Genomic DNA, 21858 nt, shown 5'->3' with positions numbered 1-21858 from the left:
TAGTCACTCAGTATGCCCCACAGTTATTATTCACACCTAAATGAATGTTCTTATTAGTGCCTTAATGAGCTGTTTAAAGCATTCTTATTAACGATTTGACAAATGACTATATGTGTTGAGCCTTTGCACATATTTTCTAGTGTAATATTTGAATATGGAGCTTTCATTCGCTTGATTATTTAGTTAGCCGCGTGCTTGTGCTGTATAAGAACTGAAGTGGAAAGAACAAAGTTTCGTAAGTTGAAGTCCCCTCTTGCTTTGTTATTTGTAATATGAGCACAGAGCAGTGAGGTAGAAGAGCCTCAAATAACCTGGATGATTCCTACACTTGGTTTAATTCACTTTGTTTTTCTTAACTGCTAGCAGGTAGCTGTGGTACTTTGTGCTTTGTTGTACTTTAGCTTTTTTTTTTCTTTTTTTTCTGTGGGGTGAGTGAATAGGAGCTTTTGTAATGGGTAGTGTCTGAAAGACAAACTTCATATTGGATATACAGGCCCGTAACAATACAAGCCATAAGGTGTGGAGGTATAAAGGGCTTTGACAATCATAAAAAAATGGTTGGTGCCTCTGAGAGATTTTGCTTATTGAAGCCTGAGTTTGTGCCAGGTTTCAGTGTTACATATCAGGAAAAATGCAGTTAACACATTTTTGGTTTTGCTAAAAAATATCAGCAGAGGTTCCGCCATAATGGTAATGACATATGGCAAGCCACAATCCAGGCAACAAAAATATGATGGGCTAACTTAAGGAGAAGCTGTGTGAAACCTTACTGACTTTTTCTTAAAGTCAGCACTGGGAAACATTATGATACAATCTTTGAATCGCTCTGTGGTTAAATTACACCACTTTCCTCCAGTTGGTCACAACAGGAAAGTAGATCCTAGTGGGTTTACCACCTTCCCTTAATATTCATTCACCAAATATTTCTTGTAGCATTTTTATAAGAACATTGCCATTGATGTGTGTAGATAAATAGAGACCGCGAGTATCTGAACTGCTTTTCACTGGCCTGTCTTACGAAGACAGTGGTCAAATTTGGCTTGTGCTCCTTAGTTTACGTCCATTTTTCTTTTTTTTTTTTCTTTTGCAGTATTGAACACATTCACACACACTTTAACAGCACTGAGCAAAAGTTGAAAGAGAAGTTTTAGTTCCAATTGGCTATTTTATCAGTCTGAGTGGTTAAGTTGCATTGTTGTAAACTGTCAAGAATGGAAAAAAAGTATAAATTCTAGTAAAAAAAAGTATTAAATTATAGGAAAAAAGTATTAAATCAACAGCGTTTTCAGCTTCTTCATATTCGACCAACCCCAGTTATGTTGTCCAAAGCTGAAGATATTTATATTTATTTACAAGAGTAAGATCCAATGAGTTAAATAAAATGACAGATCAGGAATTTGTATAGCGCTACCAAAAAAATAAAAATATTCTGAGACAAACTGAAATTAGTTACATCAGAGTCATCTATGTTTTGAAGCATAAAAAAAACAAAATGCTTGTACTTAAAGCTAGTGGGATGATTTACCTGATTTTGTAGTGAAACTTATTGTTTATTCCCATTTAAATACCTTAAGAATATGTTGTCAGTTTCAGAAACTCCCAGTTACATTGTTTGACAGGTACAAATAATGTCACATGATATGTGAGGTTGTATTGTTTTTTTTAATGACATAAATATATTTAGTTTGCAGGCTCTTGCATATGTGTGTTATAAAATTGTGGTAATCTTTACTGTAATACTATAATTTATTGGCTAATGGCTGATATTCTTAAAATATGCTACAATAAAAATGTAATGTCACTTTCTTATAAAACAGTTTGTTTAAATCCATTAATTCAAACAACGTGGCTGAATCAATGAGTGCACGTGTGTGTGTTTTTTTTTTTTTTTAGATGGCATGCAGAGGAAGGATAGCTTGAATGCCAGTGTTGGTTGGCAGTGGCATTAGGATTGGCATGAGCCCCTCTTTGTTTAGCTCAGAAGGCCTGTGATTCGTTGGTTGGCATCCGCAATGCAGTACAGAGCAATGCTTCAATATATTGACAATTTCCAGAAATAGCAAAGTCAATAATCTGTGTTCTTTAATGATCATCCGATGATTTATAATGCTCAGCAAATCGGATGTTATCAACTTTGGTATTACAGTTTGCCCATCCAATTCTTAAGATTCTACACTCCATAGACTTTTACCACAAGAAGCATCTTTTTATGGTAAACATTGACAGATTATATTTCTATCACCAAATGCAGCATGTTTGGAGTTAAGCATTAATGCCAGTGTGTGCTGAGATTTTTCATGGAAGAATTTAAGAAACTTTCTACTGATATAAAATCCAGACCGCTTTTCATGCATGTATACAATTATCGACCGTATAGAAAAAATACTTAGCACTTTATCTAGATATAATTCAGCATATAATCACTGGAAGACGCAGACAGTAAATTTCTAGTATTTCTTTTTTATCTAGAGATTTTCCTCCAGTTTTTCCTTTAATATATTTATTCACTGCTTTTTTTTCTCCCTCTGCTGTAGACTGTTTCATCAAGATCCGCCATTTTGTTTGTCAAGTGCCAAGAGTACAAAAAAAGACAGAGAATCTGCATGATGCCAATAATGGTTGCCACTGGCACCGAGGTTGGCATCAGCCCCTCTTTGTCTAGCTTCTGAATGCCTTTGATTCGTTGGTTGGCATCCGCATTGCAGTGGGCAAATTGTAAAGTTTTTGACAATCACAGAATGAAAGCTGCTTTACGTGCTTGTTTCAGGGAGAATCACTGCCTTGAATGCCTCTTTGTCTCTGTAGATGTATGTGTGTCTAATATGCATGTACTTGTGTGCCTGTTTTTTGTGCATATATACAGGCACACATACATTACAATGTGCATGTGTGTGCACAAGCGTGTGTTTGCGCATTAAATATATTTTTATGTGTCTTAAATAATGGTATTTAACACCGATTGTTAGCTAGAAGGACATATAGCATATTACACTGAAAGCCAGAAATTTGTTTTCAGATAATGAAGAAAGCCTTTGGTCCTGTATGTTTTGGTCCCTCCCACAGAAAAAGAAACAGCAAGGTCAGAGAGATGTCTTCATATAAGTGTGCAGATGAAAATCTGAATATTGCTGTTCCATTACACATGATATTCTGTAATAAAAAGTTTTTGTGTTCCGCCAATTTTGGAGAATCTATGCCAAAGTTATGTTTAGGTTGACTTTTTGATTTGGTATTTTTGTTCAGTATTAGAATGTGGCACAGTGCAGCTCTCATTTGGTAATATCATTTCATAAGTTTTCTTTTGTTTTAGTTTTATACATTTTTATTTATTTTATACTGAAATTTTGCACTATAGTTATGTAAAACTGCAGGTAGCAGTTTATGTTAGGACTGACAAATGTTATAAAGATACCATAAAGATTGTACGGCTTTCAGGGGGACTAATGAACTAATAGGATGATCTCCATAATATCTCAGACAGCTAAAAATTGAATAGGGTCAATTAATTGGTTTAGTAATGTTGATAAAAGACTCTTGTATTTCCTAATTAATATTAAGGTGAGGGATGATCTCATTGCATGCATGTATATGGGATATAACAGTTAAGGTGGCACATCTTGCATGTGGAATTGTTACCCAATACCAGACTTTATGATTCTAAAGTATTCAAATACTGTAGGCATTTTTTGTTTTTACTCATTGATAGAATGGCAGGATTGATGGACATTACTGATATTTACGTTACGTTTGGAGATAATATTCAGCTAGATCTATATGACAAACAGAGTTGGTTGTATGTACAGAGTCGGCATTGGTGAACATATGAAAAGATGGGGAGAGGCCTGTAAAATATTTTTGTTGATGAAAAAATAGGAATTATATGTTTAGTTTGCTGAAAATGACTTGAGCATCATAAAATGTTTTAGCTGAAATGATTTGCAACAATAAAGTAGTAGAGAAAAAAAAAGATAAAGTTTATTGCTCTATATATTTTTATATCATTTATAACTAACAAGAATCCCCAGGTTCTGCTTTATTCTTTGGAAGAAGGAATAAACAAATAGTTCAGTTCGTTTTCCCCTTTGCTTATCTTCTTTATCTCATGTGTATTTTGCAGCATGTTAGATCTGAAAGGAACATTATGTGTAGTCAAACAACACTACACAGGGTCCAGATGGTGACAGTAGGTGAGGATCTCAGCTCTCAGGAGGGAATTGTGAGAAGGGACAGACAGGGACACATGTTGTGCAGAGGGATATGCCTGGGATGCATCCCACATAGACTCTATGGTATTTCCTAAAGGCATCAAATGTATACTGTTGTGTAAATGGTTAAAACGGGAAATACTTTTGTGCCAATTAGTGCTTAATAACAAAGCTGTAAATGTAGCCTCAACCAGTCAATCTGCACAAGAGATGTTTAGTCAGCCAAAGCTTTGAGGTAAAAGGGAAGCATAGGCATTGAGTATGAATGTATGAATAATGCTGGATCAATAAATCAGTACAGCAAGCCTAAAGCAAGGTCTAAAATAATGAAATGCTGGCACTGAATAGTAGGGGAGCTTGGAGTATGTGAGATTCTTTTTTTTTTTTTTTAGATGCTTGTGGAGCCTTCTCTGTTCAATCGCTATGCTCCCAGGGCCATGTGGCAGACTGAGTGGCAACTGTGAGACACACAGGGCCCAGCTGTCAATTGCGGTAGCCTGGCACCCGTTTCTTGCTAGGGAATAGAAAGCTATTAGCTGCCTACATTTTGGGGCTTCCAGTTCCCATCCCTGTAGAAAAAAAAAAGGTGGCAGCTTGAATCACAAGGGAAAAGCAGACAATATTACGCCCAATTTTATGACTCAAGTTTTTTTTTCTCTTCTGCATTGGAAATTTAGCAAGGCACAGCACAGTCATTAGTTACATTGTTAGTTATATCACCGTGTAGGTAATACATTCCTACATATACTCTATAAATAAGAGAAATGCAGGATGGCAAAAATAATTTCAGGCCTGTTTAATTGTTTTTATAAAGAGTTCATTTGTTATGGCGACTGAAAAAATACATTTGTATAGATTAAATTAAAAAAAAAAAAAATAATAATTATATATATATATATATATATATATATATATATATATATATATATATATATATATATATATAAAATTATTATTATTATATATATATATAGTTTGCGCAGCGCTTTACAACATGAGGGCAGACAGTACACTTACAATACAAATCAATACAGGAGGGACCAGAGGGCCCTGCTCGTTAGAGCTTACAATCTAGAAGGGATATATATATATTGTTACTATTATTATACAGGATTTACGGTATATAGTGCCAACAGTTTGCGCAACGCTTTACAACATGAACAGGCAGACAGTACAGTTACCATACAATATATATATGTATATATATATATATATATATATATATATATATATATATATATATATATAGTATATACATATCAACAATTTCTGTACAATGAGGTATTAAGTTCTACATACAGGCTAAGCAGTTAAGCAGTTATAGTATAAGAAACAATTTTAACAAGACACATGTTTTTATTTTTTTATTTGCTAAGGCAGAACATTGGATATTCACACTTTTGTTTGCAGTTTAAAAAAATTATTACAGTGCCATATATAATATAAATAGACCTCAAGTATTACTTAAAATAATAATAGAATATAATAATTTTGACAAATTAAATGAATAAACATCCTTTTTATGCTGTGCTTTTAATTGAAAGTCACAGTAGTGGAAAAAAACATGGTTTCCAATATCCCTCCTCTTTGATTTTGGGTTATCTTGGTCTGTATGCTAATTACATTGGTCACACATTAAAGGTATATATATTTCTTTTTACTGACTGTAGAACTAAATTAAATATCTTGTTTAACAGTTGTTTTTAACCACCATTATATGGAAGTTGGAAAGAAACTTCTTATGTTTCACCTGAAAATTGATATTATCTGTCCAGCATGATAGAGATGACATGCTTAGAGCTGAATGTTGCTTATGGATTAAAAACAAAAATCTTGTTTTAAAGAGTTCATGATATGCTGTAGACTTTTTCTTGGTTCCGACACAATCAGTAGCTTTGAGGATCCATTTAAACAAGCGGAAGGCAGGTTGTATATTGTGCAGGTAGTAAAGCACCCTGCCACCTTTTGTGAAAGAGTCAACATGACCTTCACACTGATAGAACAGATGTATCCATCTTTGTCTATTATTGTTATTGGAAAAGACACGCCATTAAATGCATATGTAATAGTTATAAATGTATATTATTGTTTGCTAAGGAATCAAGGTTTAGCCGTAGATACATTTACTGTAAAATATTTAGGAGAATCTGACATTTTTAGCACTACTAGAGTGTCTAGTGAACTTGATTGCTTCAAATAATGTGAAAGTTTGCTTCTTCCCTCATTGGCTGGTGGTGGCCCTGCTGTCCCAGACACCTCATAATGATATATAATAGAACAATGAAGGCTCCCAGGAGCAAAGCAGCTGTTGGGGGAATCATAAGTTGCAGCCTACCACTGTCTTTATTGACACGTGCTTGACATAATTTAACTGAGAAAAAAAATGAGGGGGGGGGGTCCTTCTTTCCTGGTTTGTAGGTGTCCTCATTCTTTTCATCAATTGAGCATGTTTTAAACAATGGTTACTTTAGGTAAGAAATTTTTGAAAATTCCCATGGCTCAGGGAAAGGGGAAGATGTGTTCGTATTCTATGCATACATTGTGTTTGTGGAAACACAGCATTATACATGCTATTTTGAGGCATTTTGAATGGTTGTGATGATGTGTGCATTGTTAAATAAATCCATAAATCCTTGCAGCTCCTTAGAGTAATTAGGCTAGTCAGTAAAAAAAAAAAATATTGCACTTTACATATGCACTAAGACCCATCAAATTTCAGGATTATCATAAAACTATTCTCCAGTAAGCATAGATTCTTTTTCTAAGTTTATGGAACATATGTGACCTGTACAAAAAGACTTTTTGAGAATTTTTGCCATAAATTGGCCATACATGTAAAGATTGTATGGATCCCCCATCTATGATAAAAAGCCTGGATGGCAAAACTCTTTCTGCAGGCTCTTGTATTCTGACAGCCGGCACCTGCAGAACAGTGACTGCAGCAAATTAACTCCAGTCACTGTTCAGCTGACTTTTTTCCACCCGGCTCCTTCGATTTCTCAGTCGAAGTTTGTCTTCCGGTGGTATTGGCAAGGCCATACATGGCTCAATTTACCATGCAGATGCAGTAACGTGTCCCTCAAGATAAACAACATCGATACACATATCTGCAATTTCAACAATTTTCCTACGAACCAGAACATTTTTTTCAACTAATTCAATGGATTTATTTTTTCGACTGGAAATGTATCTTGTAACCCCCCTGTTATATTTATAATTACAAACACAATTGCCTTCAAAAATCAGCCTTTCAATAGGCCTCTATTATGGTATATCAATCTGTATGTATTTTATATGATCTGGTTTACATATTTTTCTGTAGTAGCTCCTAAAAGGGTTAACCAGTTTTGGATTACATGAGCAGAGCCATTTGAAGACAGAAGCAGTACTCCAGAATAAACAACCCGGCCCATTGAAATTCTACATTCATCTTCAACTTTGGTTTGTGGTTGAACCTCAAAAACACCAAATTAATTGTTTCCAGCAGTAATTTTCAATCTACTGTTCGTAGGTGCCTTTTTAGTCAGCTCTAAAAGGATTTCAAGAAAAAAAAAAAAAAAAGAAACAAAAGGGAATGCTTAGAGTTGAGGACAGCCTTGTGTATTTTGACATTTATGCCGTCTCTGGGCAGATTGTTGTAAATTTGTTCTGCCATAGTAAAGAAAAACCCTTGTTTTACGAGTTTTGCCTTCGCTCCTGGCCTTAAATGTCAGGAACCCCTGCTGAGTGATGCAGTGTTAGGTTTAATTGACCAGAGCTGATTTGTTAAAACAATTCATTTACAAGGGCAGTAACCGGACTGCCCAGGCCAATTTGCTACCTGAATCCCCTGACCTCTATAGATGTCTGGGTCAGGGGACGCCTGGCAGCCATTTGAACTCTCCTTTTGTTTGCTGGTGTCACTGTTTTCCCTCTGAATCTTTTGTGGTTACAGCTGACAAGTAGGCCTCAGCCATGGCTTTACACACCAGTGGCTCTCAAGCAATCCCTCGGGAGGGGCCCCGTCTTCTGTTTGATGTGGTCTGACTCTACTTGTTACTTTTGTTTGCTGACAGTAATAGGGACAAATTGGCACAAGAGGTGTCAAGAGGATTTCCAGCTTCTTAGGAGGAGACTTCATTTCACCTCTTTGGCTCTCTGCCTTTTCTGTGACCCAGTCATAAATCTCTTAAGTGCCACAAAGTTTAGAGTTCTGTAGCTTTAAAAAGAAGACCTGTTGTTTCAGTGTTAATAAATTAAAACAAATTATAATTACAGTGTGAAAAATGCCAAGAAGTATGTTAATGAAGTGAAAGGGATAACACCTGTAATTTTGCTAATGTGAGAAGTAATTGCTTAATGCACTCTCCGTATGTATGTTAAGTACATGGTTCCAAAACAAAATTGTTACATTGAGCCTTAATTAATACTATATAATAAATAATATAAATTAATTATCATGAATATTAATCATTTATTCGTTAATTAATAAATATAAAAGTGCTGTTTGAAAGGTAAACTTTTGTATTGCCTATAGTAATCTACCAATGTCTAAATGTTTTTTCTTCTTTTGTGAAGCATTTTCAAATAAAAAGATAAATCTGGTTATTATGGGCAATGTATAAAGTATATATGCAGACTTAGCAAAGAGAGTTTGTTTTATTATTAATAATGACAGTTTGCGCAGTGCTTTACAACATGAGGGCAGACGGTATAGTTACAATACAATTTAAGGTCTCATTCACACCATACCTGCATGAGAAAAGCATGCAGATTTCACTTGCAGGGACATCAGTTCACATCAGTTTTCATGCGTGTTTCAGTCAGTTTTTATTATTATTATACAGGATTTATATAGCGCCAACAGTTTGCGCAGTGCTTTAACGTTAGGACAGACAGTACACTTACGATATAATTCAATACAGGAGGAATCAGAGGGCCCTGCTCATTTTTATGCATGTTGATATCAGTTTTCTTGCATGTCAGTTATGTGCCCCGTTCACACTAATGTTGATGTCATGTGATTTTTTTTTTCCTGTGCAGAAAACTGTATACATGTTGCAGATTCCTGCGCAGAAAAAAATCTGCACGTTGTGGCGTGAACAGGGCACCTTGAGAACAATTGTTTATTGTGCCCTTGCAGAACACGTACAGAAAAACTGACATCTCTGCATCATGGTGTGAACGAGGCCTAATACAGGAGGAATCAGAGGGCCCTGCTCTCGTTAGAGCTTACAATCTAGGAATTTAAAACTTTTGCACTGATAAGTAGTCCTTGTATGGGCAACTGCCAACTTTTAAGGGTGCAGACAGTTGGTATGAAAGGTGTGGCTATGTTGAAATATATTGGATGTTCTCATCTATTGTCCCCCTGCTAATATACTCATGTATGTTACTGAAAATTTGAACACCTGAACCCTGGATGCAGAAATGTTAAAAAACACTCTTGGGAATATATTTCACCACTTTGTTGCTTACCTCTATAGGGTATCATGCACATAGGGCTGTAACACATTTACAAACTTTCTGGTGCTTGTATGCTATCAATATATGACTCAAATTCCACTTATATCCCAAGCCATACCTACAGATATGCCTTACAAAGTCTTGCTAGTTTACCATTTATAATATTGTACTATTCATGGCAACTGAATTTGTGAGATGAGTGTAAACCAGGTTGTATTTTAGTATTTATTGCGGTTGAATTACTAAAACTGGAGAGTGCAAAACCTGTTGCAGCTGTGCACGGTAGCCAATCAGCTTCTAACTTTAACTTTGACAAAGAAAAGAACTGGAAGCTGATTGGAAGCAGAGCTGCACCTGATTTTGCACTCTCCAATTTTAATAAATCTACCCCAATAAATCCTCACAGTTATTACAGTTTATAAAGGACAACTTCCCAATTCTCTCAAAGCTCTTGCAAATGGCTGGGTCAGAATTCAATAGCATTATAAAAAGATCGCTTTTAGTAATGATATTGTTACTTTTATAAAGCTTGAGCATATTTTACAACACAGCAACAGGTATAACCCATCTCTTGTGCTTTGGGTGGCTTTTTAAAAAAAAAAAAAAATCTTTTTAGAGATGCTGTACAGTTTTACCCATAAATTCCTCACTGAAGAAGAAAATCCCAGGTAAGGCACTACAAGTTTGTTATTATACCTGACTGTTATTGATATTTTATTGAAGAAACTGGATTTATCTACTGGTTATTTTTTATGGAGCAGCCATGTACTACAGCATTTCTAGCACACCTGGAAAGCAGCAAAACCATTAATTCATCAGAGGTCATTGTACTCTATATGTCTGCATAAAATAAGCTTACTGTATGGAAGAGTTGGTTGCAAGCTTCATTGATTTCCACACATTTGCAAGCGTTTAGGGCAGCGGGAAAGAATTCAATGTAATTACTGCCATGAACTAAAATTGTTGCTGAAATCCTCCATATGAGGACAGGAAAGAAAGAAAATAATCTATACAGAGGCCTGTGCAGGCTTGGAAGACATTTTTCAGCACTCCATATATAAGCAGAAAACGCTAGCTCCTCAATTACTGTCTTCAAAAAATTTGCATAATCTTAAAATGGTACACATATGTTTGTATTAAATATTTGTATAAGTGCTGTATATCTAACTGTCTAACTTGGCTGCTCTTATATTACTTCAAGTGCTGTATTTGCAGACCAACCAAAATATTTTGCTCAATGATTTATGTATATCGCACAACATTTTCTGTTCTATTTACAGAGACCAAATAGGGAGTGAAAGCGGCTTATATTAATATGAGGATCACTGGTCTTTTAGGGATTAAAATGACTTGTTATGCTGCATTAATCCTTTTTTGGTACATTTGAAATGACTTCTTAGCGCTAACAAACACATCATTAGGTCCTAGAATTAATCTACTTTTTACCCCCAGACATGCTCCTAATTTAACACATGTGGCAAAAAAAAAATCATACCGCAGATTTGAGATCAAGATCGCAGTGGGAGATGCTAAGTAAAACGGTCAATTGGATTTCAAGGCATTATGAGCAAAGGAATAATAATAAAAACACAAGAGAATCTGGAATGGCAGAAAGCTCCAGATAGCACGTTTCAACACATCTGGTGACTATTTGTTCAAATCAGGTAATAAAGGATAGCAGCATTTAGCAACCTTCAAATACTTGCTGGGCTAGGAATTAAGTTGTCAAAATATCAACCTTGTAATGATTACAAGTATTAAGTAAAACCTTGTCATGCATTATGGCCATTTTAAATTGCTGTTCCCTATAGGAGAATAAACGAGGGATTTTTTTCATAGCTTAACTCCTTGGTTCTTCTCTGCAAAGATATGATGAAAAATCATTCATTAATTAGTTCACCTATAACAGAGTGATGGGAGAAACAGTATAAACATCTGAATTATTCAGGGAAGATATACATTGATTGACAATAACAGAATAGGAATGTGGATAAGAATATGGTATAGTTAGAGGCCAGTAGATCAGTGCATGGACCAGTAGATTAGTGCCGTGCTAATGGGTTAAATCATTTTTTTCTTTTATCTTACTTCTGTAACCGCCTAAAGTGAACAAAGGTCTGACCAAGGCATGCAGACAGTGAGCATTCACCATTCAGTATTTTAGATCTGTGGCAGAGGAAATCAGCCATGACCTTAGTGAAATATTTTGGCACTATTGCACTTGGGGGGTTATTTACGAAAGGCAAATCCACTTTGCACTGAAAGTGCACTTGGAAGTGCAATCGCTGTAAATCTAAGGGGTAGATCTGAAACGAGGGGAAGCGCTGCTGATTTTATCATCCAATCATTTGCTAAAAAGCTAAAATGCGTTTTTTTTATTTTCCTTGCATGTCCCTCCTCGGATCTACAGTGACTGCACTTCCAAGTGCACTTTCAGTGCACTTTCAAATGCACTTGCAGTGCAAAGTGGATTTTCCTTTAGTAAATAACCCCCTTAGTGTCCTCATCGCCATATTTAGAGAATATCTAAAAGGGCTTTTTTCCTCTATAAATTTACATAAAATTTAGGTATACTAAGGTTCTTAAAGCAGAGCATAATCCCCTTTCTCTTCATTACTTAAACTAACTATAATAGACCCTCAATGGTTTTGTAAGCATACACTTAAAGTGTTACTAAACCCAGGACCCGACATCCACAATATCTGGTCTCCCACAGTACGCAGAACATGGAAATGCAATAGTTTTAGTAAATATAAACTTTCTCATCAGCGGTTAGAGCAGTCTTGTGACTTCTATCAGTGTCTGGTTAAAGTTTACAGGAGGAGTTTTCATTCTCCCCTGGTTGTCTTGTGAGGCTGCAGGACCCTTGCCCCTCTGTCTAGACAGTGCTAAATTGGCTCTGTGCTGATCATACACACTCTCCCAAGAAAAAAAAAACTCTCTAGAAATTCACACCAAAATGAGCATGTGCAGCTTGTCCCCTAGACTCTGGAAGAAGGAGATGATCAGAGGAGACAGGATCAAACAGCCTTTTTACACAATGGAGAGGATTAACCCCTTAGGTTCCACAGTGAGTATAAAAAGGCTGCTTTACTGCGTATACAGACTCATTTTACTGCTGTGGGTTTAGTAACACTTTAAATCTTTAAAGACTCACCAATATTGTTTTAATATATTATTTATTAATAGTTAAGTAAAGACTTTGTTAAAATAAACATAACAATGCCCCTGAACCTTTTGGAATTAACTCATGTTGTACACATGCCACTGGTTGAGATCCCATGTACTGCAGTGGCACAGCATAGACTGTACAGTGTATACAGGTAAACCGTACAGCACAGTTTATGCAGTGGAATAGTGTAGAATATATTATACATAGCACTCTGTCTGTGCAGAGTTAAAGTGATTGTAAAGTCTTGTTTTTTTTTTTCCTTTAAAAATAACAAGCATGTTATACTTACCTGCTCTGTTGTTGTGGATTTGCACAGAGCAGCCCAGATCCCCCTCTTCTCGGGTGCCTCTTCTGTGATCCTGGCCCCTCCCTCCTGTTTAGTGCCCCCACAGCAAGCAGCTTGCTATGGGGGCATCCGAGCTGAGTCACAGCTCCCTGTGTCCATTCAGACACGGAGTCCCAGCCCGCCCCTGCCCCCTCTCTCTCCTGATTGTCTAGCTGACTTTGATTGACAGTAGCGGGAGCCAGTGGTGCCGCTGCTGTGTCTTAGCCAATCAGGAAGGTGAAACTCGGTCAGCTGAGACACTCGTGGACATCGCTGGACAGAGAGGGACCTCAGGTAAGTATTAGGGGGGCTGAGTGGGGCTGCTGCACACAGAAGGCTTTTTATCTTAATGCATAGAATTCATTAAGATAAAAAAACTTTCTGCCTTTACAACCACTTTAAGTATGGCCTCATGCACACTGGGCTTTTTTAACTCTGCTTTTAGGGGGTCTGACATTTTTTCTAATTTTCTCTTCCCTGTATGTTAGCCTATGTGTTTATGCACACATAGGCAGTTAGAGGAGTTTAGAGGCAAAAAAACAACCCCACTGCCAGCATGTCCAGGAGTAGCAGCGTTTTTCCAGAAAAAACACTTAATTTGTGTAAACGTGTCTAAATGTGCATTAACACTAGGCGCGTTTAGCGCTTGAGCGTTAGTTCATTTCAGTGGCCAGAATAAATTACGTGCATTTGCATGTGTCAGGCTTTTTTTCTGCCAAAACGCTGCTTCCAGGAAGAAAATGTGTCTAGAAGAAACAGCCAATGTCCAGTGTGCTTGAGGCCTTAATGTACATTGCATGGCTGTAAAGTGTTCCATGCACTGTAGAGTGAAATTGCACAATGACAAGATAATTTACAGTAATGGTAGATGGATAGCAAAGTGGTGATGCATAAAAATGGCACTGTATGCCTAGGTATAATGTTTGTGCAGTGTGTCCTGTGTGCTGCTGTATGTCATGTATTGTACCTCTATGTCCATTCATATCACTTTATGAGTATGTACGTTGTCGACATTTGGTTTGGTGGACCCTAGTGGGGTCATAGAAGGCAACTTCACTTGGTCCTTAATAATTATAAGGGATAGCAATGATTCAGCAGCTCCTTATTATATTACAATACCATGTATTTTTAACTGTCCCATTGCTCTTTAAACTTCTTTTTAGTGATTATGTTTTAGAAATGAATACTGGTGTTCTTAGAGAGCTCTCTGGGGTTGTTACTGTAGTCGTTTTTTTCCATGAATATGTAGCTCTAACACGTTACACAGCCCATTATGTTATATAGACCCTCCACATCGGTCTATGGCCCATAAGTATCTTTCCTCCAATGTGGCTGTATATACTAGGGCTAGCAAAATACAAACAGGTATACCTACTTTAGAAGATTGTTAATAATTACCTTTCCTCCTGCCCATGTCACCAGAATGGCATGTTATTTTAGAAAAATTCACTGCTGAAGTCCCCTGTAAACTTACACTTCCAGAAGTGTTTATTTCCTTAGTCACCATAAGATATATAAGTGACATGGAGGTCAGTGAGAGGAACTTCTGAACACTGTGGGGACCTAGGAGATAAGACACTTCTGGAAGTCTTGGTTTTCCAGCAGTCTTCAGCGGAGGATTTGTCATAAAAGAATTCCGGTTTTGTCGGCAGCAGGAAAGGTAGGTATTTACATTCTTCTTTTGCAGGTATACCTATTTGGAGTTTTTTAATGACAGGGTTGCTTTAACTGCTGTTTAGTTATGAGGCTAGGTGTTTAAGTGCCTGCGAATAGGGCCAGAATAAACTTGGTAAATACCATCTTGGGAAACGTGCTTTGACGGTTAACCAAAACTTTTCTTGGTGGCATGGATGTTAAAATGCATAGAGTAACTCGACCACAGAGCGCAAGTTACTGAACTTTATACTTCCTCCTTATTAAATTAAACAGATATGCTAGTTTTATTTCTGCTGATGTGAAGGCAGACAAGTGGTAGCTGCATGACAAAGTCCATGCTGGTCTTTTGCATAACATGCTTTGATGCAAGACCAGGGTAAATAATTACTTTATTACTGCTTGTGTCAGTGTTTTAGCATCAATCAAAAGAATGAGTGTTTTGATTATTGCTCCAGGAGCAACTGTCACAGCTGAGTGAAGCCTACACATGACCTAAATTGCCCTATTCAACAGTGTATTGACAAGGGTCATTTTTTTTACATGTATAACATGATTATTTGGTCTTTTGTGGTTAGGGGAGAGCAAAGATTTGTTGTGTGTTGACAACAGCTTAATTTACTGTTCATGTTTTATGCATGCAATTGTGGAAGCTGAAGCAGTTCATGTGCTGTCTATGAAGGAAATAGCTGGGGTCTAAAATGTATTTAGCTAAGCAAGAACAAGAAAAATATTCCATCCTTAATGTAGGCGGTGTGCTTCCATTGCTGCTTTTCACATAGTTTTAAATGTACGCCTTGTCTTTAACAATCAGTAATAAACACTTACTCACCACACTTACTGGGACAAAAAGCCGCACACTTTAAATTGTGACCCTGGGAATTGTTTCCAATAAAAAACATGTCCACTAGCACTTGCTGCAGCCTTAGTGCTAACCTGGCCATACCAAACATTTGTGAACAGCAATGTGCATTACAATTGTGTGTAAATCCTGAAGCCAGCAGAGTGCTATTAACGCTATTATTATATGAATATGTTATTATATTGATTATAATAATAGGTTATTACTATATTCGCTGTCCATAAATTTAGTTCCTTATAGATAGAATATCCATCTTCACCTGACTGTTCTTGTTGCTGTTATGTTTGTGCAGAATTGCAGTAACAATTGACAAACCAAACGGAAGGTGCAGGTTCAGGAATGTACACATGTTATTAAGTTGGTTTGAAGTTATAAATACATTTTAGAATAAAATAAAACTGTAAAGAGGTTATTTTACATGCTATAATAAATATGACAATGCTTGGCCATGATGTGGGCAAGAAACTCTGGGGTTGGTTTACTTAAGTAGAGGCTGTTTACTTTGCAAAGTGAATGATAGTAAATCAGGTGAACCTGTGATAACGTCGAATACCCAATCATTTGCAAATGGAAATAATAAAAAAAATGTATATATTTACTAAGCTCAGTCAACATTCCCTTTGCGTCATGAGCATTCACTTTTTTGTGATGAACATTCACTTTGTAAAGTGAACATATGCTTTATAAAGTGAATGGCCTCTACTTAACCCCATAGTTTCCTTCAGTTTTACTGTTTTGCTCATAAACATTAATTGATGCAAATACATCCATGTTTTTAGTTGGAAGCAAGGAGAAGAAAACTCCTGTGTAGGCAAAGTTCAGTTCACAGAAGGTTGGGGCAAGAATTTGGTGATCCCCATCATAGCACTGAACCCTATTGTAATCTATGGGAGCTGAATCTTCCCTATTTTGTCTGGCTTTTTCAAAAGCATATGTTAAAAACAGCATGGGTAGCTGGGCATTGCCATGGGGTACATATACCAATGCAAAAAAATTTTTTTTAATACTGTTCAGTGTGGAGGGGGTCTTTTCATGCAGCTTAAAAGAGAGCATTAAAAAGTACACAAAACCTTTATATAACATGCTTGGGGATGCCTTAAATCTGCATGTGAAGTTAGAGAACAGTGTGATATAGTCCTTTTAAAGTAACATTCCCCAAAAAATGAAAGAAAAACAACATGGGGTTCCGCCAAAAATATCCTTAGCAGGCCCTTATCTAGACATTCAGCCTGAGTGGCCAGGAAATGAAGTGCAGCGAGTGCCATCCCACTTCTTGTAACACACCATACTCCATGCCTTTCAACACTGGGGGGCACCTTGCGAGCTGGGGTGGCCAAGCCTTCCTCCCACCTTGTGGGTGTTGAGGGATAAGGACCTCTCCTCACATCTGATGCCCAAAGGGTGTGTGTGTGTGTGGCGGGGGGGTTGTAGAAATCTGAAAGCCCCTAAGTGAAGCTAATAAAGGGTCCTTTAGTAATTATGTCCCCATTCCTTTACCCATTTTTCACATTCCCAGTCACCCTCACTGTGAGCCCTTTAATAAAAGTGCCATAAAAATTGCAAACATTCTATTGTCAGTCATATCGTCCAGCAATTTGGATCCATTGTCAGCTACCCACTGCCACAAGGACCTGCTGCAGATCATTTGTGCCCTGCCATCACTCCTGTTGCAAATGACAGATCCCAGGCACTGCTGGAATATAACAGCGCCTAGGATCCCTGGTGACAAAATATGGTCAATGATGTCACCTGGCTGCTTTGTTTACATTCTAGCAGCCTGGAAATTGTAACTTGCAATGGGAGTAGTGACAGGACAAGCTTGTTAAGTGTTTCAGTGAAGCTCATCCCTACTCAAGTGTGATGCACACATGCATTCATCAAAAATGAAAGTGTATGGGACTCTACCATGCTTTTTTTTTGTTTCACAATCATAATTGCTTACATTTAATGAAGACTTCTTTTTTCTAGCTGGCTTGTTGTACAAATAACCACATGAATAGTGGTTGATAAATGCTTTTCTTAAAATTCTCTTATCCTTCTATGGTTTTGTCTGCATTACTAGATTTGATTTCACTTTCCCTTGACTCAGCTTTACTGTGCATTAGAAATCATCTTTTCACTGAGAAGCCAGACTTTCAGTAGCCTTAATCTAACACAGGGCTCCAATCACTCTGCTGGTGGTCTTAGTGGAGTGGCCATTAAGGATTCAACGATGGCCATTAAATTAACATCTTTATTGACATACAGTTTTGTGGATGAGACAAAGGTTGTTGATAAGTACTGGGGTATAACTAGATAATTGCTTTGTGAGAGAAGAATTTAATTATTCTGATGAACTTCAATAGCATATCAATGTATAGTTAGTTCCAACAGTTTTGCCCAAAACAGTCCATCTTTGTATTGTCTGAGTGTTTTATTTGCATGATGGTTGTAGCATTAATGTTTGATTTGCATAGTCTTATGCACCAGTGAGGTTACATTTTACTTACTTTTTGTAATGGCATTCTATATTAGAGGTACCTTTTGAAACAAAAGCATGAATTGGAGATTTCACTTGATTTGTGAGAACCAGGTATACCTTATCCTGAACCAGCTTCACATTTGTCTATCACCCTAATTTTTGAACTCTTCGTCTATTTATGGGGGTGAATAAAGCAGTACTCAAATAGTGGCTTGTTTTCAGGCAATGTACGGTAATACCATATTGATCCTTTAACATCCTGCTTTAAAGTATAAATCTAAAGCCAAACTATTTTACTCACTTTGGAGCAGGAGAGGTTTAAAACCACTGTCACATTTGTATACCATCTGTGTTACATTAAAATTATTCTAAAGGATATACTGTATATTTTTTAAAATATAATAAAAAAGGGGTTATACTTACCTGCTCTGTGCAACGATATTGCACAGAGTGGTTCCTTACCTCTTTCTTGGTGGTCCTCTGTGGCGCTGTCCACTCTCTCTTGCTGAATGCCCCCATAGCAAGTTGTGTGCTATGGGGGTATAGGGGCAGATGTGCTCCTGAGCTAGGTTGTGTGCATCTATAGACACACAGCACGGCTCGGCCCTGCCCCCCACTCCCTCCTCTCTGGATTTGACTGGCAGCAACAGCAGCCTATGGCTCCCCCTGCTCTCAGTGTAGCCTATGAGAAGAGGAAGAGAGGAGAGAAGAGCTGCAGCCAGGGAGAGCACTGGATCGATAGAGGACTCAGGAAAGTGTTTAGGGGCCAGGGCGCAAGGACAGGTAGGGGGGCTTTTTTTTTACCTTAATGCAGAGAATGCATTTATGTAAAAAAACTGTTTGATTTTAGAAGGACTTTAAGTAGATTTCCCTTCACCTCCTGTCTTGTGGACTCAGGAAGTGAGAGGATAACTTTCCAATATGAGGGAATTACCTGTAAGTTTTTAGGAATAAGTATCCCCATTGAAAGAATTCCCCTCTATTCCTGTTCTGGTGGCAACTCACAGTTTTGTATTTACCCTCACTATTATTCCTGGTGATATTGATGATCAGGACAGTGACAGTGAATCTCCCTAAAAGGGACCCTGACAGCAAAAACAATACCAAAAGTGGTCCTAACCCTTCACCACTAAATGCCACCAAATGTAAAAAAGAAACGTTTAGCATTTAGTTATACTTTAGAGGTGACCTCTGTGTTCATCTGCTCACAGATGCTAGCAAAGACTTTCAGATGAGTGTTAATGCAGTTGAGTGTTACTTCTGTGTACATAATCATGCAGCCCCTACATTTGCATTTGCATAGATGACTAGCCCTGGTGCAAATGATATCGGCAGGAATCTGCTAAGTCCTGCTGCTGATTTTGCTACTTGTGAGCAGCTATCTGCAGCTGCTGAGCTCTGTACACTTCAACGACAGGTCTGCGGCGGCCGCAGCTATCTGTGGCTGTTCGTACAGCTAGTAGTTCTTTGTGGTGATTGCTGCTGGATGCACATTGGTTGAAATGCTTAAGTGGGTAGACTGACAGTGCTGCTTCCTTCCAGCGCATGTCAGCTTATAATTCTGAGGCTGGAGAGCAGGGGTGACAACGCCATTGCAAGCAGGCCAGTGAGCATTGTCACCCTTAAAGTGGTTGTAAGGCTCCAACATGAAATATGGACAAAGCATATCCCTCTATAGTATGTACTTTTCTCAATTAACATAGTTACATAGTTAGTGCCCGTTCACACTACAGCAACTTGGGATCCGACTTGTCAGACCTCAAGTTGCCCCAAGTTGTAGGACATAAGAAATTCCATTGAAGTGAATGAGAGCTGTCTTAATGTACACTACTGAAGTTGCTCCGAGGTTCCTGTACTACTTCAAGGCGACTTCTAGGTAACTTGTACCCATAGATTTTAATGGAAGTTGCCTCCAAGTCGGATCTCCATCTATATTGAAGCGACTTTACAGGAAAAGAAATTAGTTTACCCAGGCAAACCCCTCCCTCCCAGAGAGCTGATTATATTGTGATTGGCCACAGCCAAAGTCGCCTGTCCTGGAGGCAACTTTAAGTCGCGTTGTAAGTTGCTTAAAGTCGCGCTGAAGTCTCTTTCAAATCGCCTTGGAAAGTTGCGCTGTAAGTTGGGTTGCCCCTGTGTGAACTGAGCCTTAGTCTGGCTGAAAAAAGACACAAGTCCATCTAGTTCAACCAATAAATAAAAAAATCATACAATCCCATATACACAATCCTATACCCACAGTTGATCCAGAGGAAGGTGAACAACCCCAGCAAAGCAGGATCATATTTGATACAGCAGGGGAAAAAAATCCTTCCTGATCCCCCTGAGAGGCCATTGGATTTTCCCTGGATCAACTTTACCTATAAATGTTATATATGGTTATATTATGTACATTTAAGAAAGAATCCAGGCCTTTTTTAAAGCAATCTACTGAGCTGGCCAGAACCACCCCTGGAGGGAGTCTATTTCACATTTTCACAGCTCTTACTTTGAAGAAACCTTTCTGTATTTGGAGATGAAATTTATTTTCCCCTAGACTTAAAGAGTGCCCCCTTGTCCTCTGCAATGACTAAGTGTGAAATTAAGTGTCATTTCTTTCTGCTGCTGTTCCTCTGCTATCAGCATGAGTCACTTCTGACAAGCTTTCCTGACACCAAGAGAAAAAAGGTGACAGTGGAGGGATTCCCACCTGATTGACAACCTCAGCTCTGTACTTGTGTGCTGTGAGAAGGGAGTGTGTCCCTTCCATCCAATCAGCTATCAGAGCTCTCCTCACTAAGCTCAGCAGTGTGTAATTTCAGCTCTCCACCCCTTTTTTCTAACAGCTCAGACAAGATTTATCAATTCTGGACTTTGAACGGCTATAGGGAAGAGAAGACAGCAGATAAATAGGCACAACTTGCGTAGGATGATTTGTTATCTCTGTGTATCACCTGAGGCCATTCATTTCACTGGGAATTAATGCCACTGGCTCAATAGAAAGTGTCATGATTAAACATTTTTTTCGAACTTGCAAGAAAAAGACTAAAAACAATGTGCTGTAGGTGTTAAAGGTTGAAAAGCAGCTATATATTAATTTTTCCTTTTGAGTACATATTGCACTGAACCAAACTATTCTGAACTCAGTTTTTTTAGATGTTTGCCTGCAATTTCATATTAGCAATCTTATTTGGATGGATACATAGAATAATAAAAGGGCTAAAATATGTATCTTTCTTAGACAAAATTCTACCCACCTAACCTAAAGCCTAGGCATTTGGCCATGTGATCTTTGTAGATAGCGAGGTTCAGATTTAAGATTGATTGATGCCACCTTCCACCAGAGGATGTGACCAAAAGACCCAAAGGATTGGACTTTTGTACAGCACTGTTATGCACGTGAAGCAACATTTTCTAAAAAAAAAAAAAAAAAGATATGGTACATATTTCATCACTTTTTTTCTTATTTATACATCTCAGCAAGATTGTCAACATAGATTTAAGTTAACATCAAAGTTACAGTCACATATTAACGGACATCCTTGTGTAGACTGTATAAATAGAGTATATACCAATTTTCTCTTTTGTAAAGCTGATGATAAGGTGTAGTGATAAATTAGAACAGAGTTTTTGCATATTTACTGCAGCAAGTGAAGGAGGTAAACTTCAAGGACATGCATGTTTATCTCTTGTTATCTAGACCTATTGTGGGCCTCCCAACTGAAATATCATTTTTTAAACCACACACCCCTGTGA

General features: G+C 37.6%; 1 protein-coding gene across 11 annotated transcripts in view; it reads left to right on the top strand.

The window, feature by feature from the left end:
* NFIB (nuclear factor I B) overlaps window positions 1-21858 on the top strand; it is a 595118-nt gene that overhangs the window by 323419 nt on the left and 249841 nt on the right. The window lies entirely within an intron of this gene.

The sequence above is a fragment of the Aquarana catesbeiana genome, linkage group LG01 (genome assembly GCF_042186555.1).
Source record: "Aquarana catesbeiana isolate 2022-GZ linkage group LG01, ASM4218655v1, whole genome shotgun sequence".
In the NCBI taxonomy this organism is placed as follows: domain Eukaryota; kingdom Metazoa; phylum Chordata; class Amphibia; order Anura; family Ranidae; genus Aquarana; species Aquarana catesbeiana.
The sequence above is the reverse complement of the archived record's forward strand: the minus strand, read 5'-3'. Positions and strand labels throughout refer to the sequence as shown.